The 20535-nt window shown below is 40.3% G+C and overlaps 1 pseudogene; it reads left to right on the top strand.

Annotated features, from left to right (window-relative positions):
- Positions 1-1998: 1998 nt before the first annotated feature.
- LOC144752088 (nicotinamide N-methyltransferase-like) overlaps positions 1999-20535 on the top strand; it is a 54572-nt pseudogene continuing 36035 nt past the window's right edge.

Genomic DNA, 20535 nt, shown 5'->3' with positions numbered 1-20535 from the left:
ATCTAAGAAGGTCTTTTTGGGTTTTAGCAGGGCGGGCCCATACCTCAAGATCTCAGTGGCAGAGGATCACATCATCTTCCACCAGCTCTCTGCATGCGAAGCACCATCAAGTGTGTAACGTGTGCTCCAAGCCAAGCAATATAAAACGCTCGTAAAGCCAGATTTTGGCAGCAGCTGCATTCATGTTATGTCTAGGAAGGTGCGAAGATCAGACCTCACAACAACACTGTGTCCAGTTATCACAACGCTCTTCTAGGTTGAAAGCTAAAATAACAATTATGTGTCGTGTGCAGAAGCAGCAAAAGGAAAAATGGCGTTTAAACATTTAATAAGCTCATGCTAACTTAACACGGTATATAGGTAAGCAGTAACTATATGACAGTATGCATGGGACAACATTTTAAACTGGCATCTCTTCTAAATCAGGAGACATATTAGCTTTTTGCGGTGGGGTGATGTAGGGCCATCGGGAGGAGGCCAAGGAGTCTTGACACTAAGGGCCTCATTTATGAGGCTCCTTGAGTCACCAGAATGTCACTTTTTGTGATTTTCTGTGGCGCAGGAGCCTGCTCCAAATTTATGAGGCAGCACTAAGTCCCATTTTTAGGCTTAATGCTGGCTCCTAAATATGGTTCCCTTTAACATAGTTTTCTGCATTAAAGGGGAGTTTCCTGGGTGTTGCTGGGGGCCTTTCAAGCAACATCTATGGCTGTTTGACACTGCCCCAGATTATTAAATCTGAGGCAATGCCAAAACCGTATGCCTCCCCAGGGGAAGGGGAAGGGAGGCACAATGAGGTGAAGAAAAATATCTTTATTTCTCTTTTACTTCCTTTTTCTATGACTGCTGCAATCTGCCGCACATATAGAAAAAGAAAAAAATCTGTTTTTGTTTGTTTTTGTGCAGGAAGGTTTCCATTCCTCCATAAAAGCAATCATCCCCTCCAAGCAGGCACCCTTTCACCATGTTTAAAAGGTGCCTGCATAGGAGCATAGCAGCCAATTGTACGCTAGCACAGGGGAAAAGGACAGGAATGCACCATAGCTCATTGATACAGCGCATTCATGCCCTTTTCTTTTATCGTAGAGCAGCACAGCAAGAATGCCTGCTGTGCTGCCTACGGCAAAAATGCATAAATGAGTCCCTAAGTTTTGTAATGTCTATAGTCTCTTCAGGAAGCATGCAGTGATTCCTACAATGTGGTCTCTTAGACCAGCCTGCTGGAAACAGGCCTCTGTGACAGACCTTTGTGGGTTGATTGGGCTCCACCTAAAATTCTTGTGAGCATGTGTATGGTGTGGAAGAAGGTAGATGAGACTGCATTTATCTGTTTCTTTATACAGCGCTTACTGTCCAAGATGATGATAAGGTGGAGGGTGTGGATTTTAGAAGAGAGGTCGGAGGACCTCAGCAGGCCACCATGCTTTTTTCAATGTGGAGGTGTTGTTTCCAAAGATGAGTACTGTCTTGTCTGAGCTGAGCTTGAGACAGTTGTACTTTATCCAGTCAGTGACGTTCATCCCACATCTGTGGAAGTTGACTGTGATGGTGGAGGGGATTTCTGTCAGTAAAAGGATGAGCTGGATGTTGTCGGCATAAGAGATGATGCTGATTATGCACGATCTGATGGTGCTAGTGGATTTAATTTGCCACTCTCAATGAAAAACTGACATTCTTGGACCTGCGAAACATTTGTCAGTCTGGACTGTGGTGCTAACTGTATATGTTTAAAGTCTTGTAAAAATGAAAGCCTTTGGATTGTATTAGTTTGTGGACATGTATTCAGGTTGTGTAAAGAGTTGCTCATGCTTCAAAGTGTCATACTTTCAAACAGTAGAAACTAGCAATCAGTCACAAACTAAACATTTAAAGGCAGCTGAGGATCATTGTTCCTCAGGGTAAAGTAAAATGATGTTTGCATAAGAAGCTAATTTAAAAGTTAGATTTCAAGCTATATTGCATGGGTGCAAGTAGCAAAGGCTCAAAGTTGGCGAAGGTCTCACCGGAGAAATGGCTTCTACTTTGACCCTGAAGGAACTCCATGAGAAGTATTTTGATCCAAGAAAGGTCCTGGAGACATTTTTCATGCGAGATTCTGAATTTTTTGATGATACCATTACTGAGATGTTTTCTAAATTCTTCAAATTCACCTCATCAGGTATGTACTATTCACAGACTTACCCATTATCAGACAATACCTACTTATCTAGTTCTGCTGTCAGAAGATAAACTCTCAATGTGGCACTGGAATAGTGCCTAACATAAATAGTGAGTCTAAACCATTCGCAGTAGAGGATTTGCTGAGAGGTGTTTTGTGGTCCCGCCCCCTTTCTCTACCACTATGCATCAATTATGGTAAGAACGCTAAGAACAAAATCTCTTAATTATTGATAAAACAGGTCAGTCTTTAAATAACTTGTGTTGAAGCGACCACACTTGAACAGTGAATACAGTAAATACTTATGCACCATTGTGATGATGCAATTTAAGTCACATGTGATAGCGTGGTTTTAAAGCAGAAGCATTGAAGACTCTCCTCCGTGCTTCATAACCTTTTTCCTAAAAACTGAATCATTGTGTAAGGCCTGTGTAAGGAGATTACCTATTACGTTCAGGTGTATTTTGCTCAGCTAAGCTAACTATAACTGCTGAATTTCTCTGGTTTTATACAAGTGAAATGTCAGCCTAACCATAATGTCCCTGTAACCTTTGTTTTTTCAGTGAATTTCTAAGGTTTTCAAAAAAAGAATTCCTAACTATAATGTCTCTGTAATCTTTGTTTTTTTCAGTGAATGTCAATGGTTTTCAACTAGTAATCATCATTGCAGAGTAGTGAAGAAAGAAGACTGGTCCTCTGACCAGCTCTCAGGAAGGAAGTACCAGGAGGGTGTCTTAGCCCCCGAGGTTTCTCAGGAGTAAAGTGGACTTCATACCCAACTAGTAGTGTAGCACAAGCCACTTTTACAGAGTGTTTCAGAAAGGAGACATGGTCTCCGAAGACCTCTTACCAATCCTGCTTTCTGGGACTTACGGGAGATAACAAGAAGGGTAGTTGGCCAAGGGTAGTTGGCAAACTGCCCCTCCTGTTACCTCAGAGTAGGTTACACACAGCAGGATTGCTGAGATGTTGTCAGATCCCGAGCCAACTTTCTTCACTACTGTACAAACACACCTCCAGGCACACTTCTAGTAGGGGGGATGAAGTTCCCTTGGCTCCAGTGGGTTTGCTGAGAGGTGTTTGGTGGCCATGCCCCCTTTCTCTACCACTCTTCAAATGTACCTCCTGGTGCACTACTAGTTGGTGGAAGAGGGTCTCTAGGGGCAAACTACCCCTCCTGTTACTTCCAGTGAGACCCTCACAGATGGATTTCTGAGTGCTTGTCAGAGACCAGGCCCCTTTCTCCACCATTCTGCAAACATGACTCCTGGCGCACTACTGGTTCGGGTAAGTAGTGCCCTTTAGTCCTGAGGCCCTCAATGGTAAAGTGGAATTCATCCCCCAACATGAAGTGCACCAGGAGGAACGTTTTCACAATGGTAAGGAAAAGGGCCAAGGCTTCCAAGTCCTCGCAGTAATCTCACTGTCTGGGACGTACTGAAGGTAGCAATATGGTTTATTGGCCCCGAAAGGGCCTCAACATTTGAAGGAACTTCGTTACTTAACTACCTCTGTGCGAGGAGTTGCGTTTGTAGATTGGTGTTGAAGGGGGGCCTGGCCTTCGGCTTCTTGCAGAGGTTTATTTTCTTTATCATTTATTTTAGGGAAGGGGGCTGTGTATAACTACACAACAATATTTTACATTAATATTTAACTTAAAAATATGTTATTGCCTTTAGTACCTTTTTTAAAAAAAATCCTTTACACTTTTACCATAGGGAGATCTCTACCTTGCCTGTTGAATCTCCCTCTTGTTAAGTATAGAGTAAAGTGAAAAAAGTTATTTAAGTAAAAAAAAGTGGAAAAATATATTCTGATATAAAATTAGTTTAATGTATATTTATTTAAATTGGGAAACAAAATAGAAATCATACATTAAATCTGCAAATAAATACCTGTTTTCTTAAGTTTAATTTAGAAAATGATTATTAAAAGTTTTATGTAGTATTAATTACAATTAGTATAGATATATTTTGATAACAGTTGATTTTACAGTAATGTATACACACATGTCTTTTATTGTTTATTTTACCAATGTTGCCACAATTGTGCTGCCTACAGCCTAATGATGCAAGGGCCTGCAACAGTTCATAGCCTCCATGAAACTTCAGAGAACGGTTCAAATTGCCATGTGAGTAAAGTGACAGAAGAGGGAGGCAGCACACCAGAAGAATACACTGATTTATTTGTGCTAAAAAAAACAATGTGTTTCGGCTTTTGTCAAGTTCCATGATTGCGCTCAACTTCCCATTGAAGTACACATGATATTCACAGACAATGAAAACCAACTTATTCTGTCTTTGAGAGTCAACCCTAGTAGTATCACTGTATTGCAATGTTCTAAATTATATATTTGAAAATGACCCATTCATTAAACAGTAATCAGTCACAACTCAAAATACATTAGATTAATCTGTTATTTTGGCACCCATGAGGAAGTTAAAATACTGGTACAACTTGTATTATGCAGTTCAAACATGTATCAGACTTTAAAAAACAATTATTTATATTATTTCATAGAACTCTTCTAAATTAAGAAGAGCACATTGAGATAAACATATAAAACAGAACATAATGTTAATCAGTTATACATAAGAAAACTACTCATTCATTAAACAATAAGTAATTGCAGTACAAAATACATTAAATGTATCAGTTATTTAAGTGTTCATGAGATTGTGAACATACTAGTACAACTGGACTCATGCAATTAAAACAAAGTGTATCAAACTTTGAAAACAATTTAATGTATTAGTTTCTAGAACCCTCTTAAATTGAGAAGAACACATTCACATACTAATTTAACAAATTGTATATTCATAATCAGTGGTATAAAATGCATACATATCTAACAACAAGAAAAAGGAAAGGAAAAGACAGCTAAAATATCTATACCTCTAAGCGTTATGGTAAATTACTTACCACCATTATTTTCTATGGCATTGTGGTATCAGTGGTTGCCCAAGAGGTTAACCAAGTTTGCTGCTGGTCTTACACCGGCTCTGAGTTTGATTAATTAGTGACTTAGGTCCTTTATGGCAGTAGGAACTTTGGAAATGAAGTTTGAGAATAGAAATGGGCTGACTCGTTCCAGGGTGGGTGCATGTCACCCGTAACTCTCCTTAAATTCCTTTTTATCCTTCTCTATTATGTAGCACATTTACAAGTCTAAGACTTTCCAATATAGCAAACATATAACACATAGATATTCTAAATGCTTTAAGTCTGAATCATAGATTTTGTTTTGTTTTCATCTTGACTAATTTTTGTAGACTCGATTCACAAACTATTAGAAATAGCTTCTTGGGTAACTCTGTGATCTCCCTCCAAGTGGACAATAACCCCATTCATACTAAACATACTGGATTTTTATGGCTCCTTGTTATTGTTTGATAATTGGAAAATTGATATCCTTACTTTTATTGAGGATTTTTTTTAGACTTGCTTCTATTACATATTTGCAAAACATGGTCAGGTTATCAGGTTACCATCTGTAAAGCAAACTCAAAGAGGAACCGCGGGACCTTGATTGAGGGAACGTTGGCCAAAATACAGAGCGAGTTCAAGGGCTGTCTAATTTCATCATCTATGTTTCTTAGCATATCTTTGAAATTTGGCAAAAGACATGTTTAGTTTTTTTTTCTTGCAGAGGAGATAGTAAAAATAAGACAGTAATCTTAGAAGAAAAGTGAGCATTTTGGCCGTGTTTTGGCTTGGTCAGGTAATTCTAGGGTCAATGCAAATCTGATATCAGACTTGATAGATTCCAATACTAACAGTGCTACTGGGAACAATAAAGATATTCAGAAAATATTATTTAAGCACTATTTTACAATGTCTGAGGCTCCAGAGGATTCTTTTTTCAATAAAATATAATTTCCTCAGTTAACAGCAGGACAGCCTAATTAATCCAATGTCAGAAGAGGAATTTAGGACAGCTTTGGCCTCTATGGCTAACTCCAAGGCAGCAGAGCCAGATGGTATTCCCAATGAGGTTTAGAAAGAATTTGCTATGCTTCTTCAAGTTATACTGTGAAAAGTTTTTAATTAGTTAATTCCAGGTGGTCCGATCTCTTCATCTTTCATTCAATCTCTTGTATTACATTTGTTGAAGAAAGACACATTGGCTCTTAATCCTTATTTGTAAGAGCCTATTAGTTTGTTATATGTAAACATTTTAGGAAGATTTTAAATAATTGTCTGGCAGCTATTGCCCTGAAAATATTATCTATTGGCATCAAAATGGCTTGCTGCCGAAAGAAGTCTATGGTAGTTAATAGTAATTATTTGATCCACGCTATAGACTACTTTTTAGTTAATAATAGCAAAGCTGCCATAATAATGGTCGATGAAGAAAAAGCTTTGGACCTAGTTGATTGGCCGGCAATATTTAAAAGTTTAAGGAAGTTTGGGTTGCATATAAAATATATAAGCCTTCTCAAGAATGTTTATTCAGGTGTGGTAGTCACAATCATAATTAATTCTAGTAACATAGGGCAATCATGTGGAACGCATCAAAGTGTGTCTGATTTTATACGTTTATTTGCCTTTTTTATTGAATTATTGGCTATTATTTCCAAAATTATGATTCCAAACTAAAGCTCTTTGAGGAAGTTTTTCTTTTTTTATCTGGATGCAGACCAAGCTAATTTAAAAAAAAAGAACTTGATAGCTTTAATGAGCTTATGTTAATCAGGGGTTACAAGATCAACCACAGCAAATTGCAAATGTAGTTTAATGCTTGTTAGAAATGGGGTCTCTAGTTGGTAAGGGTTTGTACCTTTGTCCAAGTAAGGACCCTTCCTTCTAGTCAGGGTAAGGGAGTTACACTTCTAAAAGAACCCCTCCTCACCCCCTTGGTAGCTTGGTACGAGCAGTCAGGCTTATTGTAGAGGCAGTATGTAAAGCATTTGCACATAACCAACAGTAGTACAGTGAAGACACTACAAAAAGACATCACACCAGTTTAGAATAATATCCAATATTTTTATGTATCCAAAATAGACCAAAAATGATAAAAAACACCATACTGTGCTCAGAAATCGTCAGTAATCAAAGTAGACTTGAAATACAGTTCCTTGAAGTAGATAGCTCTTTCTGTTGCTATCAAGGTGTTGTGAACAACAAATCCAAACAGTTTTGGGTGACCGCAGCATTGTGGGCCAGCCATGGTGTCGGAAAGACCCCCTAAACAGTACATTTAGAAATGCAAGGCGTCAGTGACCTCTCAATGCAGAAGTCGTCAGGCCCTTGAAGTCACATGCGATGCTGATCAAACTCATCACTGTTGAAGTCGGGTGCGCCGGCATCGGCAGGTGTCGGCGTTGCAGTGCAAAGTGCAGCATTGCCATGTTTGGTGCCCTGAAGTAATGATGCAGACACCAACTCACTGATGGTGATCCAGCGCATCGGTGAGACCAGAGCTGCAGTGCAAAGTGATGTGGTACTTATCGCAGTGCTACAGGTCACGGTGCAAGTAGCATCATCGTCATTGCTAAGTTGCTGTCGTTGGCCGCCGGCATTGGTAGGACAAGGCTGTGGTGCAAGCTGAAGACTGTGCATGATGTAACTTATGAGCGGTGCCCTCGCACCACCAAGCAGAGGCAGTGATGTCAGCATGGAGTCCCATTGTCAGGGATACCAAGGCAGCATCATAAAGCAAGGTGGTATGAAGTTTAGTGTCCACAGGTTGTGGTGCAAGCAGCGGCTCAGTATCGGCATTGGGTGGCATCATCAGTGAGACCAGGGTTGCTGTGTGGTGTGCGGTGGTGCCCTCTGCAGTGCTTTCAGTACACAAAGTCGTCTGCAGTATCAGAGCGTAGTGTAGTTCCTTTATCCCTGATAGGCTCTGCGCATTGGAATAATAAACACTATAGTTTTGACATAGGACTGAAGTCAGTATGTCTCTATCGAGTACTATAAACTTAATTATTTGTGTGTGCCAGCTAACTCAGAGGTCCCTAGAAACTCCTCGAATGAACAAAAAGGGATTCGTTTTTGACAACCGCATAAACATGACAACTTTGTTTACCTTTAGAATCAGAACAGTCTCAGAATCGCGGAAACAATAGATAACAGTTTCACTCAGTCAATCGTGCATGCTTTGTTTCTACAGAGTTGCACAGAAATAGAGACGGGCATTTCAATAAAAGAGTTTATTGAATAGTATTGTTTCTCATTCAAGAGATATGAACTGCTGCAATCGACAGATAAAATGTGAAGTATAATATATACAGCGCTAGCAGTAAGATAAAACAATACTGCAATAGCATGATCTGTAGCTATGACATATAAAAAAATACATACATAAATAACACAGGCTAAAATACTCAAATGGTACTTCTAAAATATTCCTACCCCAGTGTACCTAACCTAAGTATAGTACGAGGGAAGAAGTAGGTGCTGTTTAGCTATAGTTTAGTATTGCCAAGAGTTGCCAAGAGTTTCTCTAGGTTTTAGTCTGCTCCATACCTTAGAATGAGAGAGTTTGGTATCTCTTTCCCGGGACTCGATCTCTAACACCCTGCAAGGGGAGTCAGAAACACTGGAGCTGGATTCTCGGCGAGGAGGATGACAGCGTCTGGTCAGTGCGTCATTTGGGAATTTGACCTCCTTCTGGACTTGCTGTGGTAGGTAGCTGAACCGCACTGTGGTTTCTCATAGCAAGTGAAGGTATATTTATACCTTGAAGGTATTTAGGAATGCTGGTATTGACATACAAGTCGGGCATAGGAACATCATGAATGAACCCATAAGGAATAGATGTTCATGCATAATAAATGAGTTCTTGGAGAAATAAATATCTAGGCAAGGGGAAGTCCTAAAGGCCTAAGAGTCTGTTTTTCCAAGAACTCGTTGTGATCAAGATGAACGGATGTCATTGACCATGCCTGTATTTGGTTAGCATGTGCAATGCCTAAATAAGGGTGGATTTCTGTGCCTAACTAAGGGCAACGTGAATTGTACCTATATAAGGGCATGAATCTGGAAATCTGAATACGGTATGGCGCCGCGGCCAGGGCGACTGACTCCGGAATCTGGGGATCACGGTTCGATCCCCGGCACCGGCGGCAGATTAGCCCAGCGCCATGTGACTCTGGGCAATAGCTTGCTTAATCTTCCCGACGGCCCCCAGCGCCTAGAGACCCTTGCGGGTGATTGTGCGCTTTACAAATGTGGATTTAATATTATTTATCTAACCCTGCAAAAAGGGGCATCTCCATCAGTGTTCCTACTGAGGAGCTTCCTTTTGTGCGTAGAGACCAGTGGGAGCAGACACACCCAATTAGATACCTAAGTTATGATGTGATGGATAAAGTAAAGACAATATTTGAGGCCTTGAGATGTTTGCCTATGTTCATTATAGGCCGAGTTACTTTAATTAAAATGTTAATCCATTTTTTGTTGTTTTGTAATGGGAACAACTGTTACTATGTATTGATTTATCTAATTTCCAATCAGATAATGATCAGGGTGTGCTGGCTTTACTCAATGTTTTCAAAATTATCAGGCATTTACCTTGGACATCTGTACCTAAACCACCTTGGAGGACTTCTCGAGGTCCTACCCCTCCATTCTCAAGGTTTTCTGCCGCTAGTACATGAAACCGATTTTGCATCGATTTAGCTCCTCCAACAGCCGTTGCTTTTACAGATTACATGTTTGTTAACCCCTGGTACTACCTTCTTCTCCTGGGTTTAGAGAGCTGTGGGGTAGTTTTATCATAGAGATGGGTCACTTTTATTTTTACCCCTCGTTTAGCATGATCCACTTCGACAGCTTTAGGAGAACTAGTGGATATAATCACACTGTTTACCCTCCTCTTTTGAGCTTTATATATTTCCCCCTTCCTGTTATGTTTTATTGTTAATATTGCAGGACTGGCATCTCCAAACTTCTCCTGATGTACTCTGACTTGCTTTTTCCACAATCTCAGCTTCAAAAGGTCTATTTCTTAAAGCCTAAGAAAATCCATGCTTTAATGTTAGGTCAGGGGACTCTTTTTTTAAAGGACTTTTTTGAGTTTGCAATAACGCTGAGTTTCTTTCTGTATGCAGCATATAATTCTCCACTTGAATTCTTGTGGAAGTATTAATGGTTAATGCTAGCCCAGTTTTTCACCTCCCTCTGCCTCTCACCGGTTTCATGCACCTGGAGGAAGGATTTCTTTGGATTTCTGCCTTCTTATCCAGACCTGTGCTTTTCGGGGAAGATTAGGTCCAAACTTTACCGGTGGGGCCTCTGAAAGCTACCCAGACTGTTGCTTTCCGACTGCTAAGCAGTCTCTCCGTAGCTTCCGCCCCCATGTCTCCCCAGGGAAAGCAGGTCTTTGTTGGATTGGAGATTCGCGCCTCGCATAGTCTCCCTCACACTCCAAAACCGCACTGGGATCGGTGACTCAGGATCGGATTCTCTTGCATGTGTTGCAGGAACACCGGTACGTTTATCTTTCCATGCACGCTGTATTCCCTTTAAGAATTGCCAAATACCATTCCGGTAAAAGGATATTAAAATTTGCTACCGCAGAGGTCCTTTCTAAGCATGTTCCATACTTCGGTCGAACGGAGCTCACGACCGGGTATCTTATCCGGCCACCATGGTCTCCTCGGTCCCCTTCTCCTTGGTGGTCTAGGTACAGATTCCCAGGAGAATAATTCAGAGCGATCAATACAAAATGGTGCAGACAACTTGTTAAAAACACTAATTGCGGAAATGAGAACCAATTTTGCAAGATCCGAAAAAAATCAAGAAAAAATTCAGACCACATGTGAAGCACTTGAGTCAAAGGTCCACTCTTTAATGAACCGAGTGTCAGAAATGGAAAACACAATGGAACAAACCGGGAAGAAGTGAACAATTGCCAAGAGGATATTCATAAAATGAGAATAAACAAAAAGGATCTTAGAGAAAAATCGAAATACTGGAAAATAACTCAAGGCGAACTCATTTGCGAATACTGAATTTCCCGGAAGGCTTGGAAGGGCAAAACATAAGGAGCTTTTTGGTGAAACTATTGATTAATTTTATTCCTGGATTAGATTAAAAAACCTCGGAGGAAGATATCCAAAGGGTACACAGAGACCCCTTCAGTTTAGCTAGAATGAGGAAAAATGCTCGGAAAATTCTTGTGAATTTCAAAACTTACACATTGAAAGAAAACATTTTGAGTGACGCCCTAAAGGCTGATTACAGCTTTAAAATTCTGTCACAAGCCACACAGGACAGACAGTGGGAGAAGGGAAAAGACATGCAGGACCTCAGCTCACTGGGTGCAACAGTCCAAATGAAGTTCCCAGCTGCACTTAGGATCATGTGGAACAATCAGACACACAACATCAGGGACCCGAATGAAGTGGAAAAGCCATTAGAACAAATCAAAGCACAGAACAGGGAGTCATCTATAGTGTAAATAAACAAAACCTCAGGACAATGGTGCTCAAAATAGGACAACATTTAGTCCTATGATACCAGGGCGGGCTCTCCAGGGAGGGAGGGTGGTGTTAGGGGGGGGGGTGTATGCTTATATTTCAAGGGCACAGTTTTCTTCTTTTTGTAGGTGGGGAGCATCGGGGAAACAAATTGAAAAAATTGTCCCATATGCAAAATATAAAAGTGACCAGGTTCACAGTAGGATTAGTAAGCTCTGGAAGGTGGATGAGGTGGATGAGGGAGAAAGATTAAGACTAAATGACTAAACCTCTGGGCAGAAATAAAATAAAGATCATATCTTGGAATGTAAACGGGGTCAGAGTGAATAGAAGACTGTTGTGTGGCGTTTTAGGCTCCGAGCAAATTTTCCAGATTTATGCCTTATATAGGTACAATTCACATTGCCCTAATATAGGCATAGAAATCATCCCCTTATTTAGACATAGCCCATGCAGACCTAGTACAGGCATTGCTACTTCCACCCGTACCAAACGTCACAACAATTCCTTGGAAAATAGGCTTAAGCAGTCAGGGACCTTCCCTTGACTGAATATTGATTTGTCCAAGAACTCATGTACTTTGCAAAGAACTACTATTCCCTAGGGGTTCTTTCCTGACGTTATCATGTCTGACTTTACGTCAAACTATACACCTTCAAGGTATAAATATAGCTTCACTTGCTCCAGCCAGACACGGTGGTTCGGAGCAGTTCGACTATCTACTTGCCCGACGCAGCTCGCTACAGCAAGTGCCGAAGGAAGCCAACACTCCAGCTGATGCACAGATCGAGAGGCTGGCTTTCTCTCTGCGAGAATCCAGCTCCAGTGTTTCCAAGCTCCCCTTGCGGGGTGTTGGGAAATTGAGTCCCGAGACAGAGAGACCAGACCTCATTCATTATAAACTAAGGTATGGAGCTGATTAGAACCTAAGAGAAATCTTGGACAGATTCTTGGCAAAGAAAACTAAACCTAGGCTACACAATACTTACTTCTTCCCTCGTACTAGACTTAGGTTAGGTACACCGGGGTAGGCGTATTTTAGAAGCACCCGTTTAATCATTGTTATTTATGCATGTATTTTTATGGCTTAGAAACCATACAATGCTCTTACAGTATTATTTTATGATATTGTTCTTGCTGTACGCATTATACTTTGCAGCCTGTATTACGATTATAGCAGTTCATTTCTTTTGCATGAGGAAGAAGACTGTTCAATAAATCATTTTATTGAAAACGTCCCTCTCTCTATTTCTCTGCAACTCTGGCGAAACGAAGCATGCTCGTTTGACTGAGTGGAATACTTATCTATTGTTTCCCCGACTCTAGAGATGGATTTCTTATTCTTGGGAAACAAAGTTGTCATGTTTATGTGATTGTCAGAAACCAATCCCTCTTGTGAATTCGAGAAAGTTTCTAGTGACCTCTGTGCTAGCTGGTATTCACTATTATGTTTAATATATTCAATAGAGACCTAGTCAACCTCAGTCCCTTGTCTAATCTATAGGATATATTATTCCAATGCGTAGAGCCTATTGGGAATGCAGGAACTACACTACATGGCGCCCAACGTTTGGTAAGGCACTAATTTAACGCTAGATACTAAAGTAACTCAGTCATGCTTTTCACAGAGACCCCTTTTTCCCGTAAAATACTGGAATAGATGTCTGGATTGGGTAAAAGGATACACATATCTGCCATAACTGAGTAGGATGAAAATCCTGTGTATTAGTTGATGGTTTTGTTCAAAATTAAAGGATACAGTGTTCCAAAATATTGTGCACCTTATCTTGGTTTCCTTGAAATTTGCTCTGCAACTTTCATTAAACAATGTCGATTAACGGTGACAACAACGCAACTGGTGGAGCTGCAGCAGAAGAAGCCCTACCAGGTCTTGACATTACAGGCTTTAATGACGCTGACAGGGATGCAAAAATCATCCCAGAAAATATGGGGGAAAACCATCACTATACAACTTATAACAAATGGCCTATCATCAAGAGGTGGTAGGGTAATTTTTGTCATAGAGGCGCACGAATATCGACAGACAGATGTATTCTATACATGGATTATCTTCCCTGAAGCAAATCCAGTAACACATGTGTTTCACTTCTACAAAGAAGAGGAACATCCAACAGAATACATTCCTTTCGAGGATATTAAAATTCCACTATCATACCAAGAGCATGCGCTCTGGTTTAAAGGCGCCCTACAATATCAAAATCACATTCCCAGGCTCGGTCCACTAGGCAGACCAGGAGCAACATGGCCGGTATTAGCCAGCTACACACCACATCCTGCCATTGAAGAAATGTCAAGCGGAGAACTATTAGTTCAACTAAAACAACTAATCAAAATACATAGACAATTGGTTCAATATGTCATGCGTACTCTAAAAGTTCAACCTCCTATAAGGATTCCACAATTCACCCCTTACATAATGAACACAAATAAACATCCACCACAGACTATACAATGAGTCATTGTTAAATTACCTGCAAAATGGGAACAAATTTGATTCTGGATAGCTAAAAAAAATACTAAAATCAATGAAGTATTTCCTGATACTTCCCCTCGTGATAAACACAGGATTCTAACAATCTGTTTACCAATGGGGATCGCACCACACCTAGAGGACTGCGACACTTGGGGAACAGTCTCTGCTGCAATCTACACTAAAACACATGGTGTTCCGTCTATGACAGTAATACCTGAAACAGATTCACAATGAATACGGGGCAGAGCCTGCTTTAAATTTAGGTATGAAGCTACTGGAGGATTTCAAACAGGTCTCAGCAATAATATTAGCTAATATTAAAGGTGAAGCAGCTTCTGTGGGGATCCACCAAAAGTGAAGAGAATTTGATATAACTGAGCAACCACAAGAATAATTGAAAAATCCTATGAAGAACTAGGTAGAGACAGTTTGGGTGGTAAACCAGTGAGACCCCAACTGACTGAACGTCCTGAATAGATCTTTATTAAAAACGGTGGGAGAACACTAAACAAACTTCTGAAGAGAAGTGTTCTCATTCCAGGGGTAAGTCTCCTCAAAAGGAGCCCTCTGAAAGGAGGTATAACCTCAGGAATAGGGATAATTTGAGAAAACCTGATAGATATCAAGATACAGATAGCACGTTCCCCTCGTACCTTTCAGACTTCCTCACAGAAATTGGAAAGAAGAGGACGGTCAGAACTAAAGGAAGAACGCATGAAGTCCAAAGACGGTCAACAAGTTCCAAAAAATTAGAAAACCCAATTCACCAAAAAAAAGGTAGCAGGTCTAACAATCAGACGTGCTGAGGATCTTGAGGACACAACTCAAAAACAGGGAGTGGGTTCAGACAATGCTGGACAGGGCAGCAGAAGTAACCGTAGCTCGCAAGATCTTAAAGGAATACATCCAAGTTGAAACTGCTGATACCAGGGTTAGGTTCCCACACAAGTTATATGAAGTAACACTATGGATGGAGGGGGACATAACTAGAAAAATAGGAGCACTCTTTTGGGAGAAGCTCTCTAAAGGTTATGACATTTTTCTAGCTGAAAAAGCTCGGCACCTGAATTTGTCAGGGAGTGCCCACATGGCGAAGACATCATTATGCCAGCCTTCTCCAATCATAATTCAATTCATAAAAAATATACCTATGCCAGGAAATGGGCAGTAGCCTAGGCTCGTGCATTATACAAAAATCATGTAGGATTGCATGAGGATTCTCCTCACTATAAAATACGAATTGAAAACTCAACCAACTGTGCAAAGGCAGTATCCAGTTAAGCAAGAAGCTAAGAAACAGGTCAGGGAGATATTAGATTAACTTGAATACCAAGGGGTGATGCACCTCGTCCATGAACAATCCTTTGTTTCCTGTCTCCAACCCAGACCATTCATGTCATCTAGTTTTGGATTACAGACATTTAAAGTCTTGTTGCAAAACTTTTGTGGTACAAAATGCACACAGTGCCGCATTAATGAATAAAAATGTGCGTAAAAAAAATAAAACCACATTGGGTCATTTCTAACGTTTATTTTCTGTCAAAATATCGCACCCGAAAGTAGGTACTTGACAGCTTTCTCAATTATAGGGACACCCTGTCACTTCTGTCGTCTCTCCCAGGGATTAAAAAAATAGTCCAAGGTTATTTTCAGCTAGAGTAACAGAGTTACTACAAACGTATGATGACGAAGCTCCATCATATGTAGATGACATCTATCTGACAGACGATGACTTGGATAGGCACTTGAACAGAGTGAACACCATTATACTGGGCTTCACCTCCAAAGGGTATAAATTCAATTTTAAAAAATCAAGAATTGCCCACCTCAACGTCCTTTTCCTAGGATACGAGATTTCAAGTGAAGGCAAAAGCCTGGCAGCAAACTTTTTATTGAAGTGTGCGCTGCTCCAACCTCCAAAAACACTGAAAAACTTACAGTCCATTCTAGGTTTCCTAAATTTCGGAAGAACATAAATTCTAAATTACACAGAAAGGGTTAAGCCTCTCTACGAATTAATCAGACCTGATTTCAAAACAGTTAATTGGACTCATAAACACACAAAAATGTTGCATTCAGTGCAAACAGACATGTTGGCAACAACGCATTTACAAACACGCGTAAACGTACGCAACCTTGTAATCCGAATCATTCCAGGAAGATGCGGACTCATGTACTTAACCTTTAATGAAGGAGAAAAAAATACCAATAGCTTATAAATAACACTTGTACACACAAGATGAAATGAAATTCACTTCTACAGAAAACATTCTGACAGCGGTTCAAATGGAAGAGGCAAAAGAGACAGCCCTCGCACAGGGTAAGCGCATAATGGTCGTTACTCCTGTACCTGCCTTAGAGGCAGTAACAAAAGCGAGCATTCCAAATTGAAAAGCCTCTGCACACGCAGGTTTTTCTGCCACAGTGTCATTATTAAAACAGAGATACTGGTGGCCGCGCATGAGGAAACAGACCAGAAACTATGCTTTGGAATGTGAAATCTGCCAAAAGATGGAAGTCTCTACAGTGAAACGTCCTGCGCAGACGCCCCTGTTAATTTCAGACATACCATTAGCTTGTGTTTACCTGGACCACTGCGGTCCCTTACAGAGGGATGGTAACTATAAATATATCATGGTCGCAATGGATTTGTGCTTTAGATTAATTTGGATATGGCCTCAGCGCTCGGCTGACGCTCTAACTGTTATCAAAGATTTGCTAGTCTTTATCGGCATATACGCAATCGGCACACTACATTCTGACCAGGGCCCTGCGTTTAGCTCAAAGGCTTACAAGGAGGCCATGGCCAAACTGGGTGTTGCATTGTGGTATTCTAGTCCATTCCATCCTGAGGGAAATTCGGTTGTGGAAAGAAAAAAACGGGACATAAAGCAATCTATAACAGCTAGGGTATTAGGCTTGGGTGATGGGAGGGTCAAACATCTAATATGTGTCCAACGTAGTCTTAACAATCTGCCAAGAAGTTCTCTAGGAGGAATCACTCCATATGAAATCCTTTTTGGAACTAGAATGATTGTCCAGGACCTTGACCGTCACACTTCAGAGGTAGAACAAAAACCTTTTAATATCAAAGAAAGTTTGGCTGTTTTGTAGGACTTGAATGAAACAAGAAAAAGTCAACGCAAAACATTGCAGAAGCCAAATACCAATGAATGGAAACCACCCGTCCAAGCAAGGCCTGCCTGGATTCCAAAGATTGGGGATCTAGTCAGAGAAACGATCGCGGGCAAGAAGGAATTTGGGCCTTCTTCCAGACAACCAGTACCTGTCTTAGCAATCCACGGATCAAGAACAGTGTTACTGTCGCCCCTTGCTGGACGAAAGGAGACCTGGTAAAACCACATCATGTTACCAATCATAAGTAGTAGGGCAAGTGGACTCCAAAGATGTAGCAGACAACCAAATCTGGCTACTATCCAAGAGGTTCAAACTGACAGACTCATCACCTTTAAAGAATCTGCAGTGCGAAATAAAGGACTATGCAACAAAGCCATGGAACTTGTGCCTCTTGAAACCCAAATACCAGTTCCTCAAGGAACGCCTGTCTACAATGAAATAGCATCTGACTATACTAATATGACAAGTGAACATGTGGTTCCAGTGATTTCAACTAACCATGATGCAATCCCTACAATTGACAGAACTGCCTCTGGGTATTTGATAAACTCTGATACGTTTTCCGAGGATCCCAGTGAACCTGAAACGACGCCAGCAAAAAGAACTTTTAAAGAACAAGCAACATAACTTTTTCATCAACTGAAAAAGACTCATCTGGTTTCACCATGGATTGAACTTTGGATTGTGATGGGTGTACTTTTTCTTCTACTTTGGTTGACTATGGTAATTACTTTGGGAATGCTGATAAATGGAAGATATAGTAAAAAAAAGGACACAGCAAGTAAGAACATCCACTTGCTGAAATTCACAGCCCTTTCTATACCTGGTGGTATAGTTTGGGACAGAACTGATTATGACATGTTTTGTCCTGCAGAGCTATTGAAAATTCTACACCAAATCAAGGTTTCCTTGAGTGACTTTGTTTCATCTAGTACCGTTTTCTGATGATTGGGACTTTGAGACTGTTAATAATATGATGTCAGACTTAGAAATGTCTGCAAAATTTACAAATCATGAATACTTAGAAGGTTCATCAGATTATGGAAAAATGTACTGTTATAATCACTATGGTCATCATTTCTTGCATAGATCTGCAAACCCTAGAAATGTTTATACTTATAACCAATGGGAACATTGTCCAACGCCACCAAAGGGTAGCTCGAAAACATTTTATGACACATTTTCATACTTTTCAGGTTTTTATTTCGAATCCGGCATAATTTTATTTTAAAAATATAAATAAGACAGGAATGAAAAGCATGCTGACAAATACAAAACAAATTAATTCTGTGGCCTTTTATGCTCAATTGTCTACTTTAGGCTTTGAATTTTGGAAAGGCAACATTGGGATGAAAACTGTCTAGGGCACCAAAGACTGGCAGCTGCAGGGCTTAGAAGCTATATTTAGAACCTGCATCATCCCTGAACAAATAATGTTTTTAAATTATACTGTTCAACATTAATCTTGTCTTGGCTTAGCTAAAATAAAGGGTTTAAACAAAGCATCCATACCTACACCTAAACCTGATAGTAAGAACACTACAGATGGGGTGGTCGATGTAAAAACTATTTTAATTAACAACAGAACAGATCCTGATTGGAAAAAAATTGTTAATCTGGTCCACAGACAAAAATAACTGTCAAGATAGATTCCTGAATAAGACACAAGGGTTCACATTCACTAGGCCAGATCCAAGATGTATCCGGAGACAACATCCAGGGATAGTCACATCATACAGTGTAGGGAAACTGTGCCTTGAGTGGCTACAGAAATCTACACTAAAAGAAGTGAAACAACGCTTATCTTTACGAATAGATGGCGTTGATATAAGGGACTTTTTACAAGGACCAAATAAACCGCTTGATAAATGTTTTAAATACGCTGGTATATATGCTGTTTATAATGAGGCTTGGAAAATTACGCAAGCAGAGACTGCAGAACGAATGCGAGGAATTGATCGTATTCTTTAGAGAAATCTCTCTCTGTAGTTGACAATGGGTTAATGACTCTGTCATCCAGAATATATTTTTTGGACAGCATAGTATCCTCTGCCATAGACATAATGGAATAAGACCTGGTCATGTTACAGCATGGTCAGTCACAATTGCGTTCTATAATGCTTTTAGGCTGGACGTTACAAAACCTTCATTCTGGCTACGTGCCATGGCGTCTGATCAACACCACGTCATTATTTTCTGAATATAACCTTACAGATAAACAAATTGCTTTGGCAGACTATACAGTGCTGAGCATCGAACAACTGGAAAGATTACCATTAACTGTTTCTGAGAAACCAGCAACAGAATGTATAATACATCATATAATCATTCTGCCTGTGACGATTTTCCATTTTCAATATTGTTTAAAACCTATCCAGCAGGCGTATATGAAAGGTTGGGTAAAGAATACATTAAGACATCCTGAGATTTACCTTATACACACAGATGTTGGAGTGGGGGTAAAGAAGTGTTTCTTAGTGGTAAAAATTGTGAAAACACACTAAGCGGTTCTCTCATATGTCAAGGTATTATTTTACACGGGGCCTGCGATGGTTCCTCGAACAACTTATCCTGCTACCTGCAAGGTTCTCCAGTTGCAGTGATTGATCCAAATTTTAGATAGCTTTCCAATGGAAGTGATATTATGTTGAATGATCACAGCTGCCGTGGCATGTTGCCAGGAACACCCTATCTCGTTAGTGTGTCAGCTAGGGTCACTTGCTGTATGCAAGTATTGTTTCCTAAAACCAAGAAAGATGGGGAGTCACCGTTATTGCCTTCACTGAACATCTCTTCTACATGAACTGATACTTTAAGCAGAATGAAAGCCATTCTTTTACAAAAAACTGTGCCACTGACCTCGTCCAAAGAGACGTATGATCTGCAAGTTGCTCGGACTTCGGCAGAGATACATGCCCTTTTATCCACAAATTGCCCTATACATTTCTCAGAAATGTTAGGTCGTATCTTAAACATGTCTGATACCAGTGGTAGTGTACATGTATTTAAGAAATTTTTATTGGGACTGTTAGCACCCTTTGAAGCAGTCCGAGGCATATTTCCAAACTTCGTGTACTCTGTGTTTGGCGGCCTGCCTCTCATTTTGGGACTCGTAGCAGGAATACTATTTTGGTCCTTCTTCCGATTTGGCAAGTCAAGTCACCATCGACACCCAGATCACCTTGGAGAACACCCACCTGGCAAGGAAGTGTTGTGAGCGAGTGATACAGATTCTAAGACTTACTCATTTAAGAGATTTGAATACCACATGGTTTCTATCATTCAGACCAATCTGGCAAGATTGCATCTTACTTGTT

The sequence above is a fragment of the Lissotriton helveticus genome, chromosome 4_2, assembly GCF_964261635.1.
Source record: "Lissotriton helveticus chromosome 4_2, aLisHel1.1, whole genome shotgun sequence".
Classification (NCBI taxonomy): domain Eukaryota; kingdom Metazoa; phylum Chordata; class Amphibia; order Caudata; family Salamandridae; genus Lissotriton; species Lissotriton helveticus.
This window is presented reverse-complemented; position numbering and strand designations above follow the sequence as displayed.